This window comes from Primulina tabacum, chromosome 11 (genome assembly GCF_025594145.1).
Source record: "Primulina tabacum isolate GXHZ01 chromosome 11, ASM2559414v2, whole genome shotgun sequence".
Lineage (NCBI taxonomy): Eukaryota > Viridiplantae > Streptophyta > Magnoliopsida > Lamiales > Gesneriaceae > Primulina > Primulina tabacum.
This window is the reverse complement of record NC_134560.1, coordinates 21,412,708-21,434,893: the sequence shown is the minus strand read 5'-3', so window position 1 is coordinate 21,434,893 and position 22,186 is coordinate 21,412,708.

Below are 22,186 nucleotides of genomic sequence, written 5' to 3'. Positions count from 1 at the left end.
ATGACTAATAAGCTAGTTTTTGGTTTATACTGTACTACGAGACTTGTTTTTTTTTTCAATTGTGTGGTTGTAAAACAACGCCGATGTCGAATAACCCCGGTCTCGGGACGTGGCATTTAAGTGGTATCAGAGCCGCCAAGTTCATAATCCAGTTGGAAAAAAAATATTTGTTAGATTATGGTAAAAGTTTTGATGCAGTCCCCTTTTAACGACGACCTAATGGGTAATATTGAAGCGTCCCTCGCTTTAAATTTAAAATTCTACTACAATTTTTTTTTATTTGCATAAGATCGACAAACACAATTTAAACAAAATTAAAATTTCATAAATCAAAATAACTCAACAATTTAAAATCTCAAGTGCATAAAAATCCCTAACTTATCAATTAACAAAATTCACCTTCTATCTTTAACATAGACATAATAAAATTCAAAATAAATCATAAAATCTCTAATTAAACCATTAAAAACAATCTTTAAATATTTTAACTATCAAGCTAATGAGGAAGTAATATTCCCTCGGGAGTGTACTGCTCGACTCGATTTACTCAAGCGTTAGCGCCTCTATCAATATAATCATCACTTGCAACATTCAAACATAGTGAGTCTAATGACTCAGCATGTTCTAAACATGAATAACAAGTAATACATATATAAGCACATGCAATAAAATAACTTTTATTTAAAATAATTTTTGAACATAAATAAACCATTTAAAATAATTTTCGGCATATATAAATCAAATAACATAAAATCCTAAAATCGTAAAGCTTTACATCCTTTACCATTTTGGGTGAAGTCTGATCCTTTAAAGTGACTAGTCTTTTATCCTTTGGTCGACTGCAGTCTTAGCTCCACATACGCATGGGACAGGCACTAGGCACCGCCATGGAAATATGATCGTCGGGCTCCCTCTAGGGCCTTGTCTCATAAACGGGCTCCCTTTGGAGCATTTTCCCTCACGACATCCCCATAAACAAAATTGTAAATTCACCGTTTCTTCTTAAAATGGATCTCCCACAACATTGTAAGTTCACCGTTCCTTCTTAAAACAGATCCTCAACATATCCTATTTGTCACAGTCAATTCACGTCCCTCAAAATATTCTCCTTTTCCTTTTTAAAATATAAAATATCATTTTCTTTCCACCTTTGAAAAATAGCATTTTCAATTGTAAAAATAGTAAAATATCACGACTTTTCAAAATTAGCATTTTATAGTAAACATTGCACAGCTTTACCATAATTAATAAAATCTCGTATTTTCATTTTAAACATCATAAAATATCATTTAATATGCGTTATGATCATTTCGGGCTGCCAACCATTTTTGTACTATCCAAGTATACAATGACTGTTTTGCCCTTGGACTCTAAAATTCTCTATTTTGACTTTTGCTTACTTTTATTGACTCTCAATCATCCTAAATAATTATTTAAGCCTAAATTTAATTTTTTTATATTTTTATTTCGTTTAAATTCGAGGTTTTCGATTTAATTCCTCAATTACTTGTTCGTTAAGCGTTTTAATCCCGATTAAATTCAAACTTGAATATTTTGATCCCAAATTTTAAACATAACATTTTATTACCTAAACTACCCTTTCAAATCATGAGCCACCCCCGTGGACCCATGGTTCGAATCTTTCCCTTTAATTTTTGAAATATGACCCTTAGTGGAAAACACAGAGCCATCTAACAATTTACTCGAGCCACGCCCGAGCCACTTCGAGTCAAACCTGAGCCAACTAATCTAGGAACCCTACTAACCAGCCCTGACCCAAGGAACTAGCCCTTGGCTCACGCAAATCATTCTGAACTCAGACCCAAAGCTGTGCAAAGTCGCTTCATTGACATACTAGGACTGCTACTCGATTTAGGACTCACGTGCCCCCTGAACCCATGATACCCTCTGAACCTCACCATCCTTCGACCATGCTCAGGCCCAGCCTAACCAGCAACGAGCCCCTGAACCACGCAGCAACTTTGCACGAGACAAGGGTCACGCGTAACACTCCATATTGCGCCTATGAGTTCCTACTCAGTAAAGAACCCTTTGCTCGAGCCTCCCTCAAGCCTGAACCCTCCTGACCATCTCTGGACCACGCTCCAGCCCCTTCTCTCCAGCCCCAGCCAGCACTGAGCCATTGCAGCCATGCGAGTCCCCTCGCGTGATCCAAGGAAATGTCCTAGCCTTACGGGACTTTTCCTTGGTTGACTCTTCCTAACCCTGACCCACGTCCAGCACATGCCCCTACCCAAGCCCTGGCCGAGCCGCGAGCGGCCATTCACAAAGCCAAGCCACTTTCCACAAAATTATTTAGGAAACCCTAGGACTCACCTCCCTTGCCTTCCCATCGATTTACAGCATGTATTCAACCCTTATGACTCTTTTCCCGTCCTTTAAACATCTCCTAATGGCATCGTGTCCTTATGAATCCAAGCGTTTTTCATATAAATGTAAAATGATCATATTTTTGAAAATAATCGTTCTACTGTAAAATAATCAAACACTTATATTTTTCATCCATAAACAATTAAAACATGCATATTATGATTTGAATGATTTGTAAAATGGTTTAAAAAATATTTATCTGTGTTTAAAACGCTCGAATATACAATCGTCGATGAGGGGCACGAAGAAGATCGAACGGGCGACGAAGAACCCTAGATTTTCCTCATTTCCTATTTTCAAATTCTAGTGTGTAACGCCCAAGATTTTGTGTAATACGTTTGAGTTACTAGGTATTATGAATATGGGAATGGAAGAACAGACACGAAGAAGCGACGTGGCGATTTGAGTTTAGTTGCAAATTATATTGTTGGGGCAGCAGAGACAGTGCACCCGCAGTTCAAAAGACAGTGCACCCGCGGTGGGTCTTCTGAAATAATGAAGGTTTACAGTAGCCTGACTGCACCCGCGGTAAGAACAGGACCGCACCTGCGGTAGATGCACCGAGACAGGAGCGCACCCGCGGTAAAAGAGCCACCGCACCCGTGGTCGTGTCTTCTGAATTTGTGGAAGTATTACAGTACGCTCAGCGCACTCGTGGTGCAGAATGAGCGCACCCGCGGTGTGACGTGCGGGATAAAGAATGAAACCATGTGTCCCTTGCCATGCAATATAGATGTTGAGTCTTCATTCTTCACCTTGGCAACTACAGAAACGAGGCAAAACTCCCATGAAAGGTTCAAAGTTCCTTCTATCTTAGAATTTAGCTTGTGCAAAATCCGGCCAACCGAATTTGAATCCGAGTCTATATTTGTGCTCCTCTCATCACCGGCTACGAAAAGATGTAAGTTTTACTCCATTTCAGCATGTTTCGAAATTGATATATGGAAGGAAGTATAATTTGAACTCTAAAATATGTTCTTGAGATTACGAGATACGTATATTCGAAACCGGATCGAAGAAATGTTACCGTATATGATTATTACGATGTTTCAGCATATATGTGTATGAGATTATGCAGATTTCATCATAGTAGATGTATTATGATGAGAATTAGGAGCTATTGTTATTGATTATTGATGTTTGAGTTGAACGGTATCGCGAGATTACACCGTTATGCCGTCAAAATGTACCGAGATTGAATATTGATCCGTAGGTGTATTCCTTTGAGTTGGAAATTGATATGGTACATGTCATAAATATCATTTCGGATTGTATTGACAGAGTTGATATCGAGATTTCAAGACTTCGACTTGTGCAAACCGAGACTTCGACGAGAAAGGTATAATTCAATGTTTGATTGGGGAGATATAACTCGAATCAGATCCGGTTTGAGTTTTCCCACAAATCACATACTAGATTTCTATACTTTGTTATGTTGTGCTTTATATTGATTTATATACAAGCATTGAGATAGGAGTGTCATTGGCAGATATGCCAAGTTTCTAGACGTTCGGTGGTATCGTGGCATAGGAGAAGATCGACTCCGATTGTAGATATTCGATACAGATAGGACCGAAGTCTAGGAATAAGACGTACCGCCACCCCGATTGGGAGAGTAGGTGGGAGACTTGTTACGTCTTATTCACACCGGGATCCCTAGACTTAGATACGAGTCGAGTCAAAGATATGAGTTTGATTTAAGTTGCTTGCCTTATTTTGATTTTACTCATGATAGTATGTTCTTGATTTATATGGTGTCTATGCATGTGTACATGTTTTATACTGGGATTTATTCTCACCGGAGTTTCCGGCTGTTGTTGTGTCTGTATGTGTGCATGACAACAGGTGGGACAGGATCAGGGTCGAGACAAAGATGAGAGATTGAGATAGCGTGGAGATTACGGGCGTAGCAGATGAGCTAGGAGTGTTTACATTTTATATGTAATGTGTTCTAAACACTAGTTTGTATAATGATGTAAGGAAACAAGACATGTACTTGCTTTTGTTGAAATAAAATAAAGATGTTGCTTGTATATGATTTATATACAATTGTTTTGATATTAAAGGCAAAATTTTGACCCATATTTTCTAGCAAAGATCCAATTAATCCCAAAGTCAATTGAGTTAGAGCCCGGATCCCCACATAGTGTGTGATGTGTGTGCTGGTGTCGGCTGCCATGGAGTAGAAAAGACCTATTTTTATTTTTATAGACTGCATGATAATTTTCTTAGATTTTGGGTTTTCAAGTTTAGGTGCAATTCGGCCCAAAATTTCTTTTCTGACGACGATTCTCAATACAAATCATCTTTCCCTTCATGGCAATTCTTGACGCAGATCCTTCCAATCTAAGAAAACTCAATCGGACAAATGTCTGATTTTGATTTATTGCTTCTGTTTCTTCGACTCACTTGAAGAAGAAAGGGTCGACCCAAGCGCTTCTTAACTTTATGCAATTTTTTGTGTTATTTTTGAAACCAACACTCGTAATATTTGATGTCAAAATTGCTTCAAAAAAATTTAGATACGTATACATCACTGAAAATTTTGATCTACCCAATATTTTGCTTGGATTGACCAAAATAACATGTAGGGTAGACCAAAATTTGAACCCTTGGTCTACCCAACATTCTTGGTCGATCAAAGCAAAACATTTGGTGTGGGGACCCGAACTTAATCCATCTTTTTAATCATTATTAGGATCATTTAATTAATTTGGGTCTAAATTTTTTTTTTTCAATACAAGTGCGGAAAAGTAAGGTAATCAATTTGATATAAACCCCAACATAAAGTACAGATCATGTACACCATATGTTTCTCCCAACTAGAGTTCAGCCACTACATCAAGTACTGAAAATAACTCTACTCTAAGTCCGGATCTCCATGCAAATCTTGAATCTCTCATTCTCTTCGCGACCCTGATCCTGTCCCACCTGTTGTCATGCACACATACAAACAAGACAACAGCCGGATAACTCCGGTGAGAAATATATCCCAGTATAAACAATGTAAACATGCAGTCATATAAAAGCATGAAACATATATCGATATCATGTACCAAATCAATAGACATATATCGATATGAGGCTGTAAATAAAACTCTAGACTCGTCATTTCAGACTCGACTCATATCTAATCTAGGGATTCCGGTTCCTGGATATGGGCACCTATATCGAATTTCAGCGATAGGAATGATTCAACTCCTAAGAGACATCGATATAAACCAAACATCCAGTGTCTTGGCAAATCAGCCGAAGACTTGGCACATCAGCCAATGACTAGGCACATCAGCCCATGAATGGACACCTGCTCTGCTATAAATCAATAGACTAAGCATATCAATCTCAAGAATTGCAAATATCAATGCAATATAATTCAGTATGTGATTTTGGGAAACTCAAGTTGAATCAAACTCGAGTTGTGCAATCCCGAATCAACATTGATTTATACCTTTCTTTCTGTCAATCTGAATTTATCGAAGTCTTGAATTCAAATATGTCAATACTCAATCTGGCAATGACAATATCGAATGTATCGTATCAATATACAACTTAGATCAATACTGGATATAAACATAACTGAATCAAATTCTGTTTCAACAGCATAACTGTACAATCCCAATATACCCAGCAATATAAATCAATCAGATATCAATTTCCACAACTCATAACCGATAACGATACAAATCTGATATCACATCTCAGTCAAATCAACTCTGAAATTCATAAAAATTCTATACGGTATCCGTTCTTCAATCCGATTCCGATTATACGGCGTCTAACATATCAGAAACATCATATATGAATCATATCTGATTCCTTCAACATCATATTTTCAAATCATATCAGAACATAAGAGAACTTACGTCCAGTTGAAGCCTGCGTCGATAGGAACTCAGTACTGAAGTCGGATTGAAAATCAGACGGTCGGATCAAAATATAAAGGCGTAAGGATATTCTGAAAGATTTCTCGATTTCCTTCTTCGTCTCTAATGAATTCTGAAGGAAAGAACTTATATATATATCCCTTGCATGTGTAAGATACGTGTCACATTTTTCATTCATATCGAATGGCGCTCGGGCGGTCATAAATTTCCGCCCGGGCACTTGCTCGGCGCTCGGGCGGTTAAAACTTACCGCCCGGGCGCGAGGTGTTCTGCCTCTCGATTAATCATTGGCGCTCGGGCGGTCAAAAACTATCGCCCGGGGCGCCACATCTTCTGTCTGAAGCATATTTTGTTGAACATTGGCGCTCGGGCGGTCACTTTCTACCGCTCGGGCGCCAATAGTTCTGTCCAAAACTTGTACAATTCATATGCTTTGCCCAATCTGGTCTCGGAATGGACCGGCTATAATCACATCAGTTCATAATCAATAATCTCAGATTAATAGAATCAAAATCTCGGGCATTACATTTCTCCCCCCCTAAGATCCGATTTCGTCCCCGAAATCACAGGCAATCAAATCAGATATCAGAAAGAAATGTATAACAGAAGTTGAATCAAAATACTCACATCAGTGAAATAACTCGGGAAATCTCTGTCTCATGTCTGACTCTGTTTCCCAAGTAGCTTCTTCGATGCCATGACGACTCCACTGAACTTTCACAAGCGGAATAGTCTTCGTTCTGAGTTGCTTTTCCTTTCGATCGAGAATCTGAATCGGCTTCTCGAAATAACTCAGTGTCTCGTCCAGTTCGGCCTCATCTGGCTGAATAACATGTGAAGCATCAGAGAGATATTTTCTCAATAATGATACGTGAAAGACATCATGTATCCCAGATAAAGAAGGCGGTAGGGCGAGTCGATAGGCACGATCTCCTATCTTCTCGAGAATCTCATAAGGCCCAATATAACGTGGAGACAACTTCCCTTTCTTGCCAAATCTAACAACTCCTCTGAAAGATAAAATCTTCAAAAATACTCGGTCTCCTGCCTCAAATACCAAAGGTCTACGTCGGACATTGGCATATTTGGCCTGTCTGTCTTGAGCTGCCTTCATTCTTTTCTGAATCAGCTTCACTTTCTCAGTCATATCTCGGATCATGTCAGGTCCAATCTCTGGAACCTCAGAGATATCATCCCAATACAGAGGGAATCCGAACTTCTTTCCATACAACGCTTCAAATGGTGCCATTTCAATACTCGTCTGATAGCTGTTGTTGTACGAAAATTCACAAAGTGGCAATGCATCCTGCCAGCTAGTGTTAAAATCAAGCACTACAGCTCTAAGCATATCTTCTCGTGTCTGGATAGTCTGTTCCGACTGTCCGTTGGTCTGTGGATGATATGCGGTACTCAGATGTAACTTCATACCTAGAGCCTGCTGCAAACTCTGCCAGAAGTTCGAAGTAAACCGAGGATCACGGTTTGAAACAATCGACTTCGGCACTCCGTGCAAACTGACCACCTCTCTGTCATAAATCTCTGCCATCAGGTCATGTCGGTACGTCATCTTGTACGGAATAAAACATGCTGATTTGGTCAACCTGTCAATCACGACCCAAATCGCATCACAACCTCAAGAGAATCTCGGTAGCTTCGTCACAAAATCCATGGAAATGTGATCCCATTTCCATTCAGGAATAGCTAGACTCTGTAACAGTCCTCCTGGTTTCTTTCTTTCTGCTTTCACCTGCTGACAATTCAGACATTTGGATACAAATTCAGCAATATCCGCTTTCATCTGTTTCCACCAAAACTGTCTTTTCAAATCATTATACATCTTTCTGCCACCAGGATGAATACTGAATCGACTGCTGTGTGCTTCTGACAATATCTGTCGTTTCAAATCGGAAACATTCGGCACTACAAGACGATTATTCACATACATTACACTATCCCGTACCTAATATTCAGATCGATGCCCGGCTCTGACCATCGAAACCGAATTCTGAACATTCTGATCAACTTTCTGAGCCGCTTTAATTTTCAAAATCAGCTCTGGTTCAACTTGAACAGCATATAATCTCATCGGTCTGTAATCTGTCTCAAATACCAATCCAGACAAACAGCAGTCTTCAATCAAATTCGAAACACCAATTGTTGACAAGGATAAGGAACATACCTTTCGACTCAGTGCATCAGCTGCTGCGTTGGATTTTCCAGGATAATATTTGATTTCACAATCGAAATCCTTCAATAAATCAAGCCATCTTCGCTGCCTCATATTCAATTCGGACTGTGAAAACAGATATTTCAGACTCTTGTGATTAGAATAAATCTCGAACTTCTCACCGTAAAGGTAATGTCGCCATATCTTCAATGCAAAGACGATGGCAGCCAATTCAAGATCATGAATTGGGTAACGAGTCTCGTGTGGCTTCAGCTGTCTCGAGGCATAAGCAATAACATGACCTCGCTGCATCAGAACACAACCCAATCCTCGGTGAGATGCATCACAATACACCACAAAATCATCAGTACCTGATGGAATAGTCAGTATCGGTGCACTGGTCAATCTTTTCTTCAATTCAAGAAAGCTGGTCTCACATTCTGCAGACCATAAAAACGGAGCATTCTTCTGAGTCAACTGAGTAATAGGTTTAGCAATACTCGAGAAATCTTTAATAAATCGACGATAATAACCGGCTAAACCCATAAAATTGCGGATCTCGGGCACTGATGTCGGTCTCGGTCAAGAAATCACTGCCTCAACCTTCTGAAATACCGTCTCCGGATATAATATGACCCAAAAATACAACCTGTCTCATCCAGAATTCACATTTCGACAGTTTTGCATACAATTTCTCAGCCCTCAGAATTCTCAACACAGTTCTCAAATGCTCGGCATGTTCAATCATATTCTTTGAATAAATCAATATATCATCAATGAATATGATAACAAAATCATCAAGATATCTCTGGAATATACGGTTCATCAGACCCATAAATACAGCTGGAGCATTCGTCAACCCAAACGACATGACAATAAACTCATAATGTCCATACCTGGTTTTGAACGCTGTCTTCGAGATATCAGAGTCCCTGACTCTCAGCTGATGATATCCAGATCTCAGATAGATCTTGGAATATACAGAAGAACCCTGCAACTGATCAAACAAATCATCAATACGAGGCATAGGGTATTTGTTCTTTATCGTAGCCTTGTTCAGTTGCCGGTATTCAATACAGAGTCTCATAGAACCGTCTTTCTTCCTCACAAACAGTACTGAAGCACCCCAAGGAGACACACTCGGTCTGATATACCCCTTGGCCAGTAGATCCTCCAACTGTTCTTTCAACTCTTTCAATTCAATTGGTGTCATTCTGTACGGAGCCCTCGAAATCGGAACTGTACCTGGCATAAATTCAATGCTGAAGTCGATCTCTCGAATCGGAGGCAAACCAGGAATCTCATTTGGGAAGACATCAGCAAACTCGCAAACCACTGGAAATTCGGCCAATGATGGACTCGATTTCAGTAAATCAACTGAATAGACAAGGAATCCCTCCGCTCCTTTCTTTAATAATCGAATCATAGACAATACGGATATCAAAGGAATAATAGATCGAGAACCCTTACCGTAGAATTTCCACTCATCAGCCATATCCGGTCTGAATCTCGCAATCTTGTGGAAACAATCAACAGTAGCTCTGTACTTGGTCAACATATCCGATACCGATAATATAGTAAAAATCAGACAACCCAAGCACAATACAGTCTAACTCAATCTCATGCCCGTCATACTGTAGCATAAAATGTTTCACAGAATTCACTGATATCAAACCTGTCCCCAAAGGAGAAGAGACAGACACAACAGACGATAATGACTCAACAGGCAATGCATGACTCAATGCAAATCTCTCAGAAATAAATGTATGAGAAGCACCAGTATCAATCAATACATAAGCAGGATAATCACATAAAGAACAGTTACCTGTAACGACGTCATCTGGTGCTTCCTGAGCTTGCTCCTCTGTCAAAGCAAATACTCGGGCCTGCTGTCTCGGAGGCTGGCTCCCTATCTGGCTCCCTCCTGGCCTAGGCTGTGACTGAGGAGTCGTCGGTGGTGGCTGAAAGGAATGTACAGTGGATGATCGTCCACCTGTCGAGCCACTGATCCAGATGACTCCGTTCCCTGGGATCTCTGGGAACCTCTCTGTGGACACACCCTAGCAAAGTGTCCGAACTGTCTGTAGATATGGCAATTACCAAATACTCCTTGGCATTGCTCCGTGGGATGTCTCCCTCTGCAAGTCTTGCAATAAACTCCGGTATAACTCTGTTTGGATCCACTGGATCCAGAAGAACTGCTCCGTGATTTCTTGAACTGCTTTCCTCGAGCTTTCAAGAAATCTTTCTTTCCGCTACTGCTGTTGCCACCCTCAATTCTGGGAGGAGGTTGCTGTGGCCTCGGTGCTGGAGAAACATATGAAGCTCCCTTCTGTCTCATCAGACCAGCTTCAGCTCCTTTGGCTCGATTCAAAGCATCAGCAAAATTGTTCGGTCGCCCAGTGTTCACCAATGTAAAAATCTCGGGGTTCAAACCATTGATGAACTGATCAGCAATAGCTTCCTCATTCTCGGCCACATGTGGAGCAAATCGCAACAAGGTAGAGAACTTGGTCACATACTCCTCAATATTCAATTGACCCTGCCTCATATTGGCAAACTCTGCCCCCTTGTCTTTTCTGTACGACACTGGAAAAAATCTCTGATAAAATTCAGCTTTAAAAACATTCCAGGTAATAGTCGTACCTCGATGCTCCAATGCCCTCTTTGTCGTTATCTACCAGTTCTTGGCAACATCATGCAACTGGTGCCCAATCAGTCGAACTCGTCGCTCATCTGTATAATCCAAAGAATCAAACAACATCTCTATGTCATCTAACCAGCTCTCACAATCAACAGAAGTCTCTGTTCCTTTCAGGGTTGGCGATTTAAATGACTGAAACCTTTTCAACAGTGTTTCCATCGGTGTTGCTGTCACATCCATCGGATTTGCAGATGTCTTACCCTGTTCAGGTATTCTTCGAGTAGGCATATCTGATACCAAAAAGGTTAGTAACCCAATACATCAAACCTGTTTCAGTCCTCCTCTGATCATCTTACTGCTGATCAAGAATCGGTTCTGATTCGTTCTCAATAATACAAGTTATCAAATCAAATCAGATAAAAAAGTAAACATGTATTATATAAAGCAGTAACACATGCTAGCATTCAAAAGCAAGGAAAGAAAACTCATTCTACCCCGCTCACTAGCTTCTATCTCAGTCTAAAGACCTACTGCTCTGATACCACCTGCTGTGGGGACCCGAACTTAATTCATCTTTTTAATCATTATTAGGATCATTATATTAATCTGGGTCTAATTTTTTTTTAAATACAAGTGCGGAAACGTAAAGTAATCAAAATGATATAAACCCCAACATAAAGTACAAATCATGTACACCATATGTTTCTCCCAACTAGAGTTCAGCCACTACATCAAGTACTGAAAATAACTCTACTCTAAGTCCGAATCTCCACACTAATCTTGAATCTCTCATTCTCTTCGCGAACCTGATCCTATCACACCTGTTGTCATGCACACATACAAACAAAACAACAGCCGTATAACTCTGGTGAGAAATATATCCCAGTATAAACAATATAAACATGCAGTCATATAAAAGCATATATAAAAGCATGAAACATATATCGATATCATGTACCAAATCAAAAGACATATATCGATATGAGGCTGTAAATAAAACTCTAGACTCGTCATTTCAGACTCGACTCATATCTAATCTAGGGATCCCGATTCCTGGATATGAGCACCTATATCGAATTTCAGCGACAGGAATGAATCAAATACTAAGCGACATCGATATAAACCAAACATCCAGTGTCTTGGCGAATCGGCCGAAGACTTGGCACATCAGCCAATGACTAGGCACATCAGCCCATGACTGGACACCTGCTCTGCTATAAATCAATAGACTAAACATATCAATCTCAAGAATTGCAAATATCAATGCAATATAATTCAGTATGTGATTTTGGGAAACTCAAGTTGAATCAAACTCGAGTTGTGCAATCCCGAATCAACATTGATTTATACCTTTCTTTCTGTCAATCTGAATTTATCGAAGTCTCGAATTCAAATATGTCAATACTCTATCTGGCAATGAAAATATCGAATGTATCGTATCAATATACAACTCAGATCAATACTGGATATAAACATAACTGAATCAAATTCTGTTTCAACAGCATAACTGTACAATCCCAATATACCCAGCAATATAAATCAATCAGATATCAATTCCCACAACTCATAACCGATAACGATACAAATCTGATATCACATCTCAGTCAAATCAACTCTGAAATTCATAACAATTCTATACGGTACCCGTTCTTCAATCCGGTTCCGATTATACGACGTCTAACATATCAAAAACATCATATATGAATCATATCTGATTCCTTCAACATTATATTTTCAAATCATATCAGAACATAAGAAAATTTACGTCCAGTTGAAGCCTGCGTCGATAGGAACTCAGTACTGAAGTCGGATTGAAAATCAGACGGTCGGATCAAAATATAAAGGCGTAAGGATTTTCTGAAAGATTTCTCGATTTCCTTCTTCGTCTCTAATGAATTCTGAAGGAAAGAACTTATATATATATCCCTTGCATGTGTAAGATACGTGTCACATTTTTCATTCATATCGATTGGTGCTCGGGCGGTCATAAATTTCCGCCCGGGCGCTTGCTCGGCGCTCGGGCGGTTGAAACTTACCGCCCGGGCGCGAGGTGTTCTGCCTCCCGATTAATCATTGGCGCTCGGGCGGTCAAAAACTACCGCCCGGGCGTCACATCTTCTGTCCGAAGCATATTTTATTGAACATTGGCGCTCGGGCGGTCATTTTCGACCGCTCGGGCGCCAATAGTTCTGTCTAAAACTTGTACAATTCATATGCTTTGCCCAATATGGTCTCGGAATGGACCGACTATAATCACATCAATTCATAATCAATAATCTCAGATTAATAGAATCAAAATCTCAGGCATTACATTTGGTCTACCCAAAATAGCTTGGGTCGACCAAGCATGTTGGGACCCGAGCAAAACATTTTGCTTGGGTGTTTTGCTTGGGTAGACCAAGCTATTTTGGTCTACTCAAAATGCTTGGTCGACCCAAGAAAAATGTTGGGTAGACCAAATCGACCAAGTTTGGGTCGACCCAGGGCTTGTTTTTGTATCTGAGTTCAGTGTTTTATAATCATTGGACTTTGTATTGATATTTTAATTATTAGACATTGTACTGATCTTTTTAATTACAATTTAAGTATTTATGGTGGAATTTTTTTGTTGGTCAGTTTTTGGGTCGACCCTGATGAGTTTTGGGTCGACCATGGTGATTTTTAGGTAGACCATGTTGCTTCTGGGTCGACCTTGTTGATCCATGTTAATCTTTGGGTCGACCAAGGTTGATCTCTGGGTCGACTCATGTTGATTTTGGGTCGACCAAGGTTGTTTTGGGTCGACCATTTTTTAATACATGAATCCATGGATTTGACAAATATGGTCGATAATTACTTAATTTTGATGGATAATTACACAATTTTGACCATGTTGCATGTTTTTAACATATGTATCACATAATTTCACAAGTATGTTCTATAAGGTTACATGATTATGTTACATGTTATGACATATGAGTCACAATTTCACCTATATTACATGTTTTGAGATATGAGCCACAATTTCATTTTAACATATGAATCACAATTTCATAACTATTTTACATGTTTTGACATATGAATCAGAATTTCACAATTATGTTAAATGTTTTAACATATGAATCATAATTTCACAACTATGTTACATGTTGTTTTAAAGAATGAATCACAATTTCACAATTATGTTACATGTTTTAACATATGAACCACAACTATGTAACATGTTGTTTTAACATATGAATCACAAATGTTACATGTTTTAACATATGAATCACAATTTCACAACCAACTATGTTACATGTTGTTTTAACATATGAATCACAATTTCACAACTATATTACATTTTTTAACATATTAATCACAATTTCACAACCAACTATATTACATGTTGTTTTAACATATGAATCACAATTTCACAACTATGTTACATGTTTTAACATATGAATCACAATACATGTAACATAGGTGAAATTGTGACTCATATGTCATAATACATGTAACATAGGTTAAATTGTGACTCATATGTCATAAAATGTAATATTATAAAACATACTTGTGAAATTATGTGATTCATATGTTAAAAACATGCAACATTGGTCAAAATTGTGTATTTATCCGTCAAAATTAAGTAATTATCGGTCATATTTGTCAAATCCATGGATTCATGTGTTAAAAAAAAGGTCAACCCAAAAACAACATTGGTCGACCCAAAATCAACATGAGTCAATCGGGAGATCAACCTTGGTCGACCTAAGTTGCCTTGGTAGACCCAAGCTTGGTCCAACTTGGGTCTACCAAGTAGTAGTTTGGTAGACCCAAACTTGGGTCGACAGACCCAAACAAGGACCTTGTTGTTTTTGGGTCTACCCAAAGGTATATCCTACAAAATTCAATAAAAATTAAGAGAATGAGACTAGACAAAAATTAATAAATAAAAAAAATAAGTGTGGCACACCAATAATTATGGATCGACCAAAAAGAATTTCTTCTCGGTCAACCAATATTATGTTGGTCGACCAAGAAGAATTCTTCTTGGTCGACCAAATTTGACCCATAATAATTGGTTGACCAACTTAATTGTGGTCGACCAATTCTTCTGGGTGGACTCTTACTTTTTCTTAAAGTAGATTCTGGGTCGACTAAATTGATTCTGGCTTGACAGATCACGATTTTGGGAAGAAGGGGTAGATGACTCGTAAATTTTAATTGGGGGAAGATATGCGTTGACCGAGAAGAAAGAGAAGAGGAGAATTAATTAAGTTAAAGAGTTTAATTGCAGTTAATATAATAATCAAAAATCAACTCCTTGTTTCTTAAAAAAAAGTCAGAGTCCTTGTTTTTTAAATACTTTCTGTCTCACTCCTACTTTTTTATTTAGCCCCTTTAAATATATAGGATCTTGGAATATCTTGTATAAAATGAATGCGAGAAATAATATCTCCGATTTAAGAAATTTATATTATTTTGTGATAACTAGTAGGCTACGACCTTATGTAGATAAAATAAGTTATGAAATATTGGTGGATATCAAGCAAAGTATAACACAATAAGTTTTGATGTTTCTTTTATGGTATAAAGAATTATCAAAGGAGAAAGACATTCAATGGACCCTTTTGTGTTAGAGCGTGCTAGGCTTATGGTCTTGATGAAAGTAAAATTTAGTAAAAGAATAATTATTTGAGGTAACGACTAGGTTATAATTTTCAGGATTTAAGTCAATATGCTATAGATCGATATAGAGTTTAGTTTAAATATTATATATGGGTTTTAATTTTTGAGATAGTAATCGGGAGAATTTCAAGATATAATAAATCAATATCAATCGCAAATATTCAGTGCTGACTTGATTCAACTCACTTCAGTAGATTTTGATGACATCTTAGGGATGAACTGATTATCTAAGAGCCGTGCAATAGTAGATTGCTGGAGTAAGAACATCAAACTCTAAATCCCGAACCAAGAAGAAATCATGAACCATGACAATGCCAAGAAATAGAAATACATTCTTTCCGCTTCCCAGACTTGGAAGCCATAAAATCAGGCGAATAGGTTTACCTAGTAATGGTAAACGAAGTACAGGAAGAAGTTGAGATGAATTTGGTATATATTCCAATAATACGAGAATTTCCGGAAATTTTTCATAAGGGATTCTTGGAATAGTCCTGCACTGTGAAATAGAGTTCGAGATAAATTGGGTAGCTGGTGATGCACTGTACTGAATGGCTCCAGCTGAACTCAAGGAGCTAAAAGAACAACTCTAAAAGTTATTAAACAAAAAGCAGATTAGAACAAGTGCGTCCTCTTGGGGAGCTCCATTCCTATTTGAAAAGAAGAAAGATGGAAGTATGAGATTGTGTATAGAAAACAGAGAACTCAATATGATCACAATCAAGAATAAATATCTTCTTCCAATAAAAGACGGTCTTTTCGATCAACTTAAAGAAGCTACAGTCTTCTCCAAGCTTGACCTGAGGACATGCTATCATCAGCTAAAGGACAGAGCAGAAGACACTCCAATGTCAATATTCAGAAGAAGGTCATGTAAGATCGAAATCAAGAGTATCAGTGGACCCAAAAAAAGTAAAGGAAAATCTAGATTAGCCGAGACAAAAGAATGCAACTGAAATTATAAGCTTCTTTGGATTATCAGGCTATTAGCTGAAATTCGTCGAGGGCTTCTCTTCAGTAGTCGTATCACTAACTAGACTCACACAAAAGAACTATGAATTCAACTGAAGAGAAATATGTCAAAAGAGTTTTCAAACATTAAAGGAGAAGCTAGCATCTACACCAATGTTGGTATTATTTACTGAGGACAAGGATTTTACCATCTGCAGTGAAACATCAAAGGAAGGTCTCATATTCGTACTCATGTAAGACAGGCGAGTCAACTAAAGCCGCATTAGCAAAACTACCCGACTCACGATCTCGATTTGGCAGCAGTGATCTTTTCTTTGAAAATTTGAAGACACTATCTCTACGATGCCAAGTGTGAAATATTCACAGATCACCAAGCCTCAAGTATTTGTTCATGCAAAAAGATTCAAAAATGAGACAAAGAAGGTGGATACTCAAGGACTATGACTTGACAATAAGCTACCACCCCGGAAAGGCAGATAAGGTAGCCGATGCTTTGAGTCAAAAAAACATGGGTAAGATAACCTAACATCACTCTCTGCGCAACCATGCCTTCGGGAAGCAGTCAAGTTAAATCAGAGTCAAGACACGACACTAGAGAAGTTCAAAGAACAAGCCAAGGAAATAAAGTCATCAGATTTTCAAGCTGATCCAGAAAAAATCCTATGGATGATAGGAGGATTATTTGTGCCAGACCTCGAAAATCTTCAGCAAGAAATGATGCCAGATGCACGTAAGTCAAAATTCTATGTCCATCCCGACAGTACAAAGATGTATAGTGACTTGAAAGAAAATTTTCTGGCGAAGCAGAATGAAAATAGACGTAGCCAAGTTTATATCTTAGTGACAAGCATGCCAACAAGTGAAAGTCGAGCATCAACGACCGGAAGGATTAGTGCAACCATTAAAATCCCATAATGGAAATGAGAACATATTTCCACGGATTTCGTAGTAGAATTTTCAAAGTCAGTACAGAGTCATGACGGGATATGGATAATCGTAGATAGACTCACAAAATCTACGTACTTTCTACTCGTTCGAAGGTATTATAATATTGACAAGTTGGCTATTCTATACATGGATAACATTATGTGGCAACATGAAGTGCCAACAATGATAGGATCGGTTGAGGGGTTGAAATATGTATAGAATGGGGGTTGAATAAACACACACACGATTTTTGTAATATTTTCGAATGAAGTGTCAGTTCTGTGAAGAATTGATACTAGGAATCTTGTCAGTCGATAACAATCAGTTTACCTGAATACAGTTGCGGAAATAAACTAATTGAAAGATAGAATAAATATCTTAAAGAATAACACGAAGATTTATGGATGTTCGGAGATTGAATAACTCCTACATCACCCCTTCTATCACAAGGATATGATATGCACTAAAAGACTTGATCAATACAAAACTTGTACAGACCCACTTCAGTTTGGACTTAACACTGCCAAAACTGAAACTCTTAGTTTACTAAATTTCTCACAGTTCTCGACTGAACTTAGCACAACTGATCTAGTTAAGATCAAATGAATAATACAACAGTTTGTGCTAGAAAGCTCAAAAGGTAGCCTCAAATGGTACAGATAAATCGAATAAGAGTGAGCTTTTGATTCTCTGAGTGAGAACTATAATTTTAGCAGGGTAACGGAAAGCTTGAGAATAGATAGATAACTTAGTTGTTCAAGAGTTGTTTTCTCAACTGCTTTCTTCACCTATTTATAGGCTTCTATTCAACGGTAACATTAAATAATATTTGAATATTTATATCCGTTGATTGCCACGTCAATATACTTCTGACATTCGTACACTGTAAACTCTGAAATGCGGTGTTCCACTACGAGTTGCAGTCTGCTTTGTACTGTTGTCGGTTGAATGTCCTTTTCAATTGATGACGTGTTCAGCTGAAATGAAGACGCTGGTAAGCTCTCAATTGAGTGTATCAATTGATCAGTATCCAACTGATCAGTCAGTTGACTCTGTAAATTCTGTTCGGCTGGTTTCAGTTGCCTTTAATAAACTGCTCATTTAATCTTCAGTTAGGCAACTGTCAGTTCGTGATCAATTAGTCCAATTAATTAATCTCTTAGTTTGTCATACCACCGAAATTAAGTTCCCAACAAACAAGCATCTTGTCAGATAAATATCTTAGATTTGTGTCACATTTGTAGTAGAACTTTCAAGAAGCCATGAGAACGAAAGTTACTCTTAGTACGGTTTATGAAACGTCTGCTTATTCGTTTTCTTAAAAATTACTAGAATTTTTTTTAAACTCTCAAATTTCGACCATTACTTATACATATACATAAAATACCTTTGCACCATTTTTAAAATAAATCATCCAACTAGTAATTAAAAATCCAAAGGAAAAGTCGAAACATGAAGTCGTTAATCATTTTACCCAACCTAAAAGGCAATAAACCTCTCAAAAAATCTCTCAGTGCATAAATAAAATGTCGTAAAAATCTTTAATGTAAAATCATAAACTTAAATGCGGAAAATAGAAGCGCTGGTCCTCGGGTTATGTGCACCGACAGTCCAGCAAAGTCTCCCATCAAGTCCTCCAACATCATAATTATTAATATCACCTGCATCATACACACCCAGTGAGTCTAAAGACTCAACACATCATATCCTTGATAACAAGTAATACGTAATACAGTTCACATACAACAGTGAAAAATACTTGTACTTAAAATATCATTTTCATAATAATGCATAAACTTTAAAAAACATTTTTATAACACAATCATATCAACATAAACATATTCATACTAATATCCATATTCGTATCCATATTCATGTTCATATTCATATTCATGTTCGTGTTTGTCGAATTCAGATCGTGATTGTGACTCGTATTCTTAAACGTATTGGGCGATAAAACCACAGTACAGGGCTGCGGGGACATCAGCAACACTGTCATCCGTCAACTGAGTCCATGGCCAACATATCAATATATCAACGTATTCGTATTCGTATCACTTATTTGTATTCGTATTCGTATAAATGGAAACACGATCGTCGGGTTCCCACTGAGACCATAACCTCACGATATTTCCAACATATCAACATATTTAGTCACAATTCCTTCACGTCCTTCAACATATCGTATTTCCATCACTTAATAAAAATATGCATATAATATCATTTTATTTTGAAACCAAGTATGCAACATATCTTTTAAATGTCCAATTTAAAACGTAAAAATTCATGAACATTTAAAAATCATACTTTGACATATACAAATTCATAATCATGTGAAATAATCATATTAGCATATAAAACAGCATTTAGGGCACTGCCATGACGTTTACTAATTTCTAGGTGTGAAAAGACCGTTTTACCCTTGGACGTAAATTATTACGTTTTTGACATTTTCTTAATTTTATTGACTCTAACATGTCCCAAATAATTATTTAAGCTTACCATAATTTTCTCATATTTTTATTTAGCTTAATCGAGGACTTTTAATTTATTCTTTACATGTGACGTATTAATGCGTTTTAATCCCGAATTAAACCAAAATTCAATATAAAATTCCCAAATTAAAGACTTAGACTTTTAATAATTATTTAAGCTTAAACCTAATTTTTCATAATTTTATTAAGTTTAAATATAGGCGTTTCAATTAATTCGTTAGTTAGCGTTTCATGATGCGATTAAATCCTGAATAAATCCAAAACTCGATATTTTGATCCCAAATTTTAAAAGTAACATTTCTAAGATTTATTTTACCTTTCCAAGTCATGAGTCACACCCTTGGACCCATGGATTCAATTTTAGCCTTTTAATTTTTGATTTTGACACACTAACGAACCCACCGAGCCATAACCCAATTTACTCGAGCCACGCCCAAGCCACCTTGAGCCAAAACCTAGCCAACCCACCTAGAGACACTACTGACCAAGATCAGCCCGAAACACAGGCCCTGGCCTGCCTAAAGACTTGCTGGACAGAAGGCCCGTTTGCATGCTTGTGTGCGTGTGTTAGTGTCTTTGTTGAATTGGGTTTCCTAGTTGCCTAGGACTCTTCCGGCCGTCTAACCACTGACCACCCATGACCCTAACCTTCCCTGGACCATGCCTAGACCAAGCCCAGACCAACCCAGCCCCTCGAACTCGTGCTCAAAGCACTGATCCGTGACAGCAACTTCCCGCGTAGCACCATGCTTCCCTCACGTTTTCTGTTGCTAGCCACCCAACCATCAAGCCACCCCTTGAACCAGCACCCCAAGCACTCTCCTATGACCCTAAGGACCTAACCTAGCCCAGCCCTTGAACCCCAGGCCGAGCCCTTATCCCTGCGCAGACCATAGAACCTGCGCGCAACCCCTCTCAACTCTCGGGTGGGAGTCCTAGCAAGCTAGGACTCCTTCCCCAGCGATGACTCGAGTCCTAGCGTGGCTAGGACTCTAACCCTGACCCTTAACAGACCCTAGCCATGCCCTGGTCCCAACCAAACCTAAGCCCAGCCACCATCCCATAAAACCGAGCCACCTTAACTCCATGACAGAAAGTTGTCCCAGCTTTGTTCCTGAACGTGTGCAGCCCGTTTCTAGTGTTCTAGGACTTCTTAAGCTTGTGCAAAACAAGCCTTAATCCATACCCTAGTCATGGCAGCCCCTTTGTGTATGAAAACAACAATTTTTGGAATCAAAACCATGCCTTAGAAACTCATGTTTGAACAAAAACGAAAATAATTTAAAGGTGCCACTTGATCTTCATGCAATTCATAGTTAAATACATAATATGGTGTGATGATGAGTAAAGGAAAGAATATGGCGTGCCTTTGCGTTTTAAACGCACTAATTCTCGTTGACGATCGCGAAAAACGGGGCAAGAACCTTGACTTGAAATCTTTCCTTGAGCTTTCGAATTTTCTCCCTCAATTTGGTGTGTGAGTTGTCGTGTATTTGAGTGTTTTGGTGTGCACAAATTCTGAAATTTGAGACGTGTGCTTTTTTGAATGGTTTGGGGGTGTTTTACATAATTTATAGTAATTAATTCCTTAATTAAGCTTAAGCCAACTAAGCCCCCAAATTAAGCCCACTAATGCTTGATTTAGGAATTAATTAAAATATGATAATAGTTTTGTTTAAATAAATTTGTGAATTTATTAGCCGGGTTGCCAAAAAGTTTGTATTTTTGTTGAAAAACCAACACCGATAAAATTTACGTCGCGACGTATAAAATCACCTCGAAACTCCTTATTTTCAAAAATATGAAAAACCTTCAATCATATTTTAAACAATTAAAAATAATTATTTAATAAAAACATTTTACGTTTTTCATCCCTCGGTCTCCGTTCTTCGATCGCAACTCGAATAATCCTTAAAATACAGTTTTATGCATAATGACAATAAAATCATATTTAACAAATAATCATGCATGTCACATAATCAATTAAGCAATTAATATCAATTAATTAACAATTTTCAGAATTCCTAGATTTGCATGTCGTTGGATTACGTCGTCTTAA